This window comes from Canis lupus, chromosome 12 (genome assembly GCF_011100685.1).
Source record: "Canis lupus familiaris isolate Mischka breed German Shepherd chromosome 12, alternate assembly UU_Cfam_GSD_1.0, whole genome shotgun sequence".
Taxonomy (NCBI): Eukaryota; Metazoa; Chordata; class Mammalia; order Carnivora; family Canidae; genus Canis; species Canis lupus.
In genome coordinates this window covers 38035677-38044061 of record NC_049233.1, presented here as the reverse complement: position 1 = coordinate 38044061, position 8385 = coordinate 38035677, and positions in this window count along the sequence as shown.

The window sequence follows — 8385 nt, the reverse complement described above, 5'->3', positions numbered from 1 at the left end:
GAATATTAATCATAAGAAAAGTTACCATAGTAAAAAGTTTGGCCGTCATGGTTAAACAAAATTAAACCATTTCCTTGGTTGCAGAAGTTGTCAATCTTAAACAGAAAACTCTCATTTTCTTGTGAAATCTCTCACTGGCACAGTGTTCTATATATTATTCTTTGGAAAAACTAATATAATAAAAAACTGTGAATTTTAGAGTCCAACAAACCTAGTTTAGAATCCAAGCATTGCCACCAACAAGCTTTTGACTTGGAACAAGTTGTTTAACATCTCTAAACTTTAGGTTCTTGAAACAAAAATTCAAGGTTCATTGTGAAGACTGAATGTAATAATGTATGTAAAACAGCTTAGGTAACAGATAGTTGATGATACTGAAAGAAAAAAATTCTATTTCTTTTCCCTTACCCTAAAGTTGGCTCACTTATTCCTTTGTGTTCCTTCCCTGCCAGGTTTAGATGGAGAGGAATATATCATCCTATTTAGTGATGAGAGATGTGTATTTGGGTAACCAATCTAAGGCCATCAAATATTACTAAGAATTTCCATCTCTTTTAAATAATAGGTCTGTCATTCTCCTATGGGTAAATAGGGAATACTCCCTAAAGATGAAAGAAAAATAATAAAACTATTCTTAAAAGGTGATTTATAGCTCAAATAATACCTATAATCTTTTTCAACTTAATATTATCTATTGGAGTATAGTATTTGAGATTTAACAAAAAAAAACGTGGGAGGCATTGGAGAAAAAGGAAACTGGGTACGAATCTTTGAGGATAACAGACAAGGAAGAGACATCTGGGAAGGAGCAGAAAACAAAAATAAAAATAAAGTGATTTTAGAAAGAGTCATTCTCTTACCCAATATTCTGACAGAAGAGACAGCTTGATGGAATTGAGACTCTGAAAGTAGCCACTCAGGACCCTGGGAAAGTCCTGGAAGCTGTGATCAGAGTGGATCACAGTGTGAGCTTACAAAGGACTGGTGAGAAGAGCAGTAGGGGACCACGGCTCCCCCTGGAATGAGTAAAAGGACTTTCTATCAGGAATCAAGATTTGAGAGCTGCTGTTTGAAAGGACTAGCTCTAAACATTGTTTGCCCCCTGTCTTGATAAAAATTGTCTCCAGCACACCCCCTGGAGAGAACTAAAGCCAGCACATCAGTGAATTTTACACAGCTGGGAAAGAGCAAGGGCTGAAGTACAAGGCTGCACATCAAGGTTTCATGTAGGTAAGAATGGGCTTTCAAAGGTGGAAAGGATTCTCAATGCCTATTTTTCTTATTGAAAACATGATATGTAAGTTATATGATAATCACTCACTCAAAATACATCCATGATAAGAAAAACTACCAAACTCATGTTATAGCTTTTCCAATGCATTCTAGAAAATGCCTTATTTGAAATGACCCATGCAAAGAAATTATCTGGGGATTTACTTTTTTAAATGCTTTGGTTTACTTAGGAACTAAGCAAAATATTTAGATATAAAATACAAAATAGCTCAGAAAATATCATAGTTAGGGACGCCTGGGTGGGTCAGGGGTTGAGCGTCTGCCTTTGGCTCATGCCCTGATCCTGGAGTCCTGGGATCAAGTTCCGCATCAGGCTCCCTAGAAGAAGCCTGCTTCTCCCTCTACTATGTCTCTGCCTGTCTCATATAAATAAATAAAGTCCTTTTAAAAAAGAAAAGAAAATATCATACTTAAACCTTGGTGAATTTTTGTTCTTTAAATCCTTTATTCAATTCCTTTTCATCCATTTGAATAAAGAGTTATATTTGTGTCACTCTTACTTAGATATATCCTGGAAATAACTTTTAAATGTTTCTCCAATCTTCATTTTCTTCACTTTAGAAATCCTTCTAGTAACACATTAGCGAACAAATCAAATGAGAAATTTAGCTGAGCAGTAAGTTCTATATTTGTAAGAACATGCCACATAATTTTCATTAAATACTCATTATCATAGGAATATGGTAGTATAACATGTTTGATGATGGAATCTAAGTATTTTTGTTATAACATAGTTCATGGTTACAAATATATCTATGTCTTCAATTAGTGATCAGACAACTCAAAACCTGATGCAGCAGTGAGAAATTCTTGGGAACAGTGATCGGACAGTTAATTAAGTAACTATTTAAAGGATGAAGCAATTGCAGGGACAATTCATCTGCAAGGATTATGTTTTTGACACACCACCATCTACAGGCAATGAACATTGGTCTGGCTTATGACCAAGAGTTGTAAGAAAGTGTTGGGTGTAGGGATACCACTTGCAGAAATGCAGACTGCCACACCTGATGGCATAATCTCAGGCCTCATTAGAAAAGAGTGTAACTATCAGAAGTGACCAGGCATAAGCTCCCAGCTAAGCTTCAAACCACTCATTATTTAGAGTAATTATATAAGAGCATGGAGGAACTAAACAAGATGATAATGCAGTCCATTTTAAGATTGAAGACTACAATAAATAAGGAGAAGATGATACAATGACTTAAGTACTATGAAATAAATCTTCTAAAACTCATTCCATATGCTATGACTTCATACTGGGAGGGAGAGGGTTAAAAGCCTTAAATATTGACAATTTTAGTAAGTTGCAGTCATATTCCTGAACCTTGGATGTTAATATATTTGATACCCAAAATTTGTCTCATTCTGTAATTACGTTAAACATATTAACCATTTCCACCAACTCCTCATCCTCCAAATGTTGTGCAACTTCAGCTCCTCACCATTCACATAAGGAAAAGCTAACCTGATCATCCTGAAGAGAAATGGACCCTACATCCAAGAGGGGTGCCCAGCATTGTGAAGAGGAAGCCATGAAACTTTGTCACAAAGCCATCCAGAGTAACAGCAGAATCCACTTAGTTGGTTGTTGCTCAATATCACATAGTTTGCATTTAGAAAATACCCTCTCTTGTTTTTATTTTGAAAAATTTCCTCTAGCCATATCATCCCTCCTCCTGTCTTTACAATTCCAGACAAAGTAACTTCAGCACCTTCTGTAACCATTTCCACATTTATTATTGTCTGTCAGGCTTTTAATCCCCAGAGTCTGTTAAAAATAAATCAAAGAATATGGAAAAAAACAGAATGGATATGTATCATTAATGGAAAGGAGTCCTTAAATATGACATGAAACTGTGTGACACCTTTCAACGTGTTGAAAAAGTTGCTAAAACCCCAAGTACTAGAAACAATATTCTAATTTTGTTCTATCATATTACCCTTTACTTAAATTGATTCAGTCAATTACTGAGTACTGGTCAGGCACAAGGCTGAGTGTAGCAAGATAAGGCAGATATAAAGATGAAGTCCCTATAAAATTTACTGTGTAGTTGATAAGACATATACATTATTAAACATAACTCAAAGAAGAAAATAAGTTCCAAAATCCATAGGACACAGATGGCATTATGCTGAATACCTGTGGAAAGGGGTGCAAAAGGAATATAAGATATAGTACTAAGCCCTCTAAGACACCACATTCTAATTAAGGATGTAAAATGTTTTAATGGACTATATAATTTTTTAAATGGTTAAACAAAAGGTGTATGGTTATGTGCTTCCTTCTTCCCAACTCAACCTTGCCCTATTTCTCACTAGCTAAATCCATTCTGGAGCCTCCTTTCTATGATTAACTGCCTCTCTCCTGACATTCTACACTTAACATAGTCAGGCTTCCTCTAAACCTATGAACTAGAAGCTAAATTATTCCCCCAAGCCCTTCAAAGCCAGGAGTGAGGTAGACATTGATTGGAATGTCATTTACAAACTCTACAAGGCAGGTTTCAATGCTTTCCCCACTCAATATCCATTGAACTGAAATATATTGAGATGCTTGAAAGTTAGTAGTAGGGACTAGATATTAGATGTCCTGAAACTGAAGGGTGGTGTTGGCACTCACTACTATCCAGACCAATAGTAAGGTGAAGAAAATCAGAGAGAAAACAGAGACAGCACACAGAAAAATGAGAAGAATCTAATATATCATTTGAAAGATGGACACAAAGGAGCTCAACTCCTGAGAACCCATATTTATAACCCCCAATGGCCCTACTTTGTTTCCAGTACCATGATATTAAACCTCCATATATCAAATTAGTTTAAACCGTTTTGTTAATTTTCTCAGAAGAGACATAAGAGAATATAGACCATTAACTCACCATATTCAGAAAAATCTTGTTTATGTTGAGCTTCACTAGTCACTTCTAGAATCCTGATCACTCTAACTAATCCACAGAGACTTTGACATATCACCTTGACCTTACCCCAAATACTGCCACATGCTAGGTAACTTCAGTATCATGTTGAAAATGGTAAATTTTATGTGTCAACATGACTGGGCTAAGGGATATCCAGATAGCTGGTAAAACATTATTTCTGGGTGTGTCTATGAGGGTGCTTCCAGAAGAGATTAGAATCTGAATCAGTAGATTGAGTAAAGAAGGTCCATTCTCACCAATACAGTCAGCACCATCCAATCCTTTGAGGTCAGTGGAGAAAGGGCAAGCACGTGTGCACTCTCTATCTCTCTCTCCTTGACCTAGAACACCCATCTTCTCCTACCCTCAGACATTGGAGCTCCTGATTCTCAGGCCTTTGGAATCTTGGAACTGCACTAGTACCCCCACTTTCATAGTCCTTCCCATTCTCAAGTCTTTGGATTCAGACTGAATTATACCATAAACTTTGCTGTTTATCCAGCTTGCAGCAAGATATTGTGAGACTTCTCTGCCTCCATAATTGTGTGAGCCAACTCCCATAATAAATCTCTTCTTATCTTGGTTCTGTCTCTCTGTAGAACCCTGACTAATCCAGTAACCCATGCTGCAATCTAACTGCTTAATTATTTGCTCTTCTTCATTCCCATCCATATTATGGCCACATCCCATCACTGCCATCACTGGAAATTGCTTTAATTTGATCCCTAACCTCTCTGAGTATTCTTTCCAGGACTCATTCCCTTAATGATAAATTCAGTGAACACATTTTAGCTCAGGTGTTACTTGACCTAGCTATGGCATTGGGCCATCATTAGCCACCCTAATTCCTTGACTTACGTTTGTCCCTAGGCTTCTCTGACACTGTGACTTCTTGATCTTCCACTTCCTCCTTGACTGATTTTTCTGAGTCAACTTTATGGTTTAACTCTTTCTGTTCAACTCCTATATGTGGGTACTCCTTACGGTTCTTTATTCTGTGTCTGGGAAGTATGTGTGGAGAAAGGCTATAAACAGGCTACCTCATCCAATTCAACTACTATCTTTATGGCAATAACCCCCCAAGTTTGTACCCCAAATCCATAGCAAATTCAAGTCTGTACTCTTAGGAGGCAACTCACAACTTTGAAATAAAGGCGGTTTGGGGTTTTTTGTTTGTTTGTTTCCCCTTCAGAATCTCAAGGTCTAGTTGTGGCCAGTGCACCCATATACAAAAGAAAGCAAGAATGGAAAACGTGGATTTTGCAAGTGCTAACAGGACAGTATGTTTACTGGACATTTTTGCTCTATGCTCTATGTATAAAATACATACAAAGCCAAATTCATCTTATTCCCAAATCTGTTTTCTCCCATTCACTTACTCAAGTCAGAAGCATGGCATCCTTCTTAAATCTTCCTTCTCCCTTGCCTGTCACTTCCAACCATCACTGATTCCCAGTATTTCTATCTGCTGAATATTTCTGGACTGAAGCATTCCATGCTTCCCCATTCTCTCTGCCACCACTGTAGTTCACAGGAAGCTAAACATTATATCAAATAGAATATATTCAACAGGAACAAATCTGAAGTTGGTTGAATGTCCTTTATTTTTATTTAAACAAATATATGCAGTAATATTAAAATAATAAAATTATATATTTAGATTTAAAATGTTTGCTTCTAAATTAAAAAATAAATTGATATTCGCATTTAAAGATAACTAGATTCTATTTGTGTGAATTACCTTCTGAATCAAGATAGTCAAGCACATTCTTTTTTTAAGTAGGTTCCACATCCAACATGGGGCTTGAACTCCTGACTCTGATATCCAATCATGTGCTCTATGGACTATGTCAGCTGGGGACCCCAACACATTCTTAAATAGAGGCATAAGCTATGCTTCCATCACACATATGCTGCTGCATATAAAGAAAGCTATTATACACCTCTAAAATGATAGACTACCTTGGCAAAAGGGTGAAACTATAATTCAAAAGCTCCCAAGCCCTCTAAAACATTATGTTATCACTATTTCCTTAAGGAAATAATGCCAGGAGGGATGGGAGGCTCCAGCTCCTCAATTGCAGGGCTCCAAGCAAATACAAACCCAAAACCACATGTAGTCAGGGCTAACAGGAAATTTCTTTCCTATTTTCCATTTTAACTTCTAGGTATGACATAAAGAATGTTTCTAAATATTTCTAAAATATCAATTATACTGGAAACCCAAAAGAATAAGCATATGAAAGAAAATAAATTATTTGTAAAAGAATCCTTTGAATTGTTTTATAGGACGATTGAGATATACAAGACTTTTTCTTCATAGACTAGTCACGGCAATGAAGATTCAGTGTTGAATATATACCATCACCATCATATTTGATTCTTACAACTAACTATAAGAAGGAAACTGGGCTTGCTATGCCAACATTAAATGAGAGAACTGGGACATGTGAAGTATTGTGCCTTTAGAATTACTAGGTAGGTTGGTGTACCCTTGTGCCATAGCTAGATAAGTACTAGATAACTACTAACTCTATCCTCCGATATCAATTTAGTCCAATGAACTCTGTGCTGCCATTTGCTTCAGTTTTATGCATTAAGACCAATTACGCCAGTAAGCATTCCAGCAATTCCACCTGTCCTGTGAAGCAGTTTCTATCAGAAGGCCTTGGGGAAGCACATACATAGCTCCAAAGAATACCTGTAAACTCTTTACCATTGACTAGTGACAGCAAAGTGCACAGTTGCAGTGAACATATTGGTTTTACTATGAAGGCACCTGGGATTTAACAATAAATGCCAAGTGTAATTTGGATCTGGAAACGATGAAATGTGTGACTACTCTAAGCTATGATCTGACAGCTCAGCTCTGTTTATCAACCTGTAGGATGCCTTCTAATGACCGCCCAAGAGCTAATTTATACTACTTGGCGAAAAGCCAAGTAATTTGCCTTTCAAGAATTTCCTCAATGAAAAGCAACAATTTTAGCAACTAATTCAAGCTGTTGCTGCTTTTCTTATACAAGTCACTTTTACTTGGTTTATGACTTAAATAGTTCTTTTGTACTAGACTTCCATAATCTTGATAACACCCATACAAAAACAGAATCCCACTCAGTCAAATTAAATTAATGTTGTGAGGACACTGCAAAGCCTGCCTGTGTCCAGGTGCCTAGAGCTCTCAATTTTCCTCTTATTTTTGGATAGGAATATTGATTCCAGAAACAACACCTAATTGATTTCAGTGTGTCCATGGCTTAGGCCTGCCATCAGATGACATTATGTTATATGCCTTCCTTGAAAAACCACCTTGTCAAATGTATTTCAAAAATGCCTGACATATGACACTGGCAAAATCTAGATGTTACATGACATTCTATGTCTGAGTAATAGGACATAATTCACAATATGTCTCTTACTCATTTTCAAATCAGTTCTACTGAATGACGGGGAAAAGAGTATGTGTTTTAGATACTATTTTTCCCCTTAAAAATAAGTTTCTCTCAGAGCCTACAATGGCAAGTGTCACTAAGTACCAATGTCTAGTAATGAGCATATGAGAGCTAATCTGTTCTCATACTCCGCTCAGTAAAAACCTGCAAGTCACTAAAATGTTCATTTAACATATGTCCACCCCAAAAACCATTCCCTTCAAACATCTTACCTCTCTTTATTTGATTTAGCTTGAAAGCAAAATTGGCACACTGTTACTCACCACTGGAGATTAAGTCCTAATAGAATTGTTAAAGTACATATACACATATGAACTGTTCGCCATTGTTTCAGAAAAGGAGAAATGAAGATTAAAAGAGAAATTGGCACAGATCTCCCAACTACCTTGAATGAGCCTGAAAATTACATTCTTGAAAGCCTTTTTCAATTTAAGTAAAAATAATGAAGCAAGCATTTACAAAGCAAAGAGAGAGCACAAAGGACCATTAGCAAAAGCAGCACGAGCTTTGAGGGAATAAATCAGACCAAGTTGATAGCTTTTCAGTGAAGCTATAACATTGATGAATGAAGAAACAAAGAAGATACCTTATATGTTATGGATATATTTAAGAAAACATTGATTTTTCTATTACTCAAGTGTTCTAACCACATAACCCAATGGAATAATAAAAGCCAATTCAGTGTTTTGACCAACAGGTAGCTACTTTAGTCAATGTAA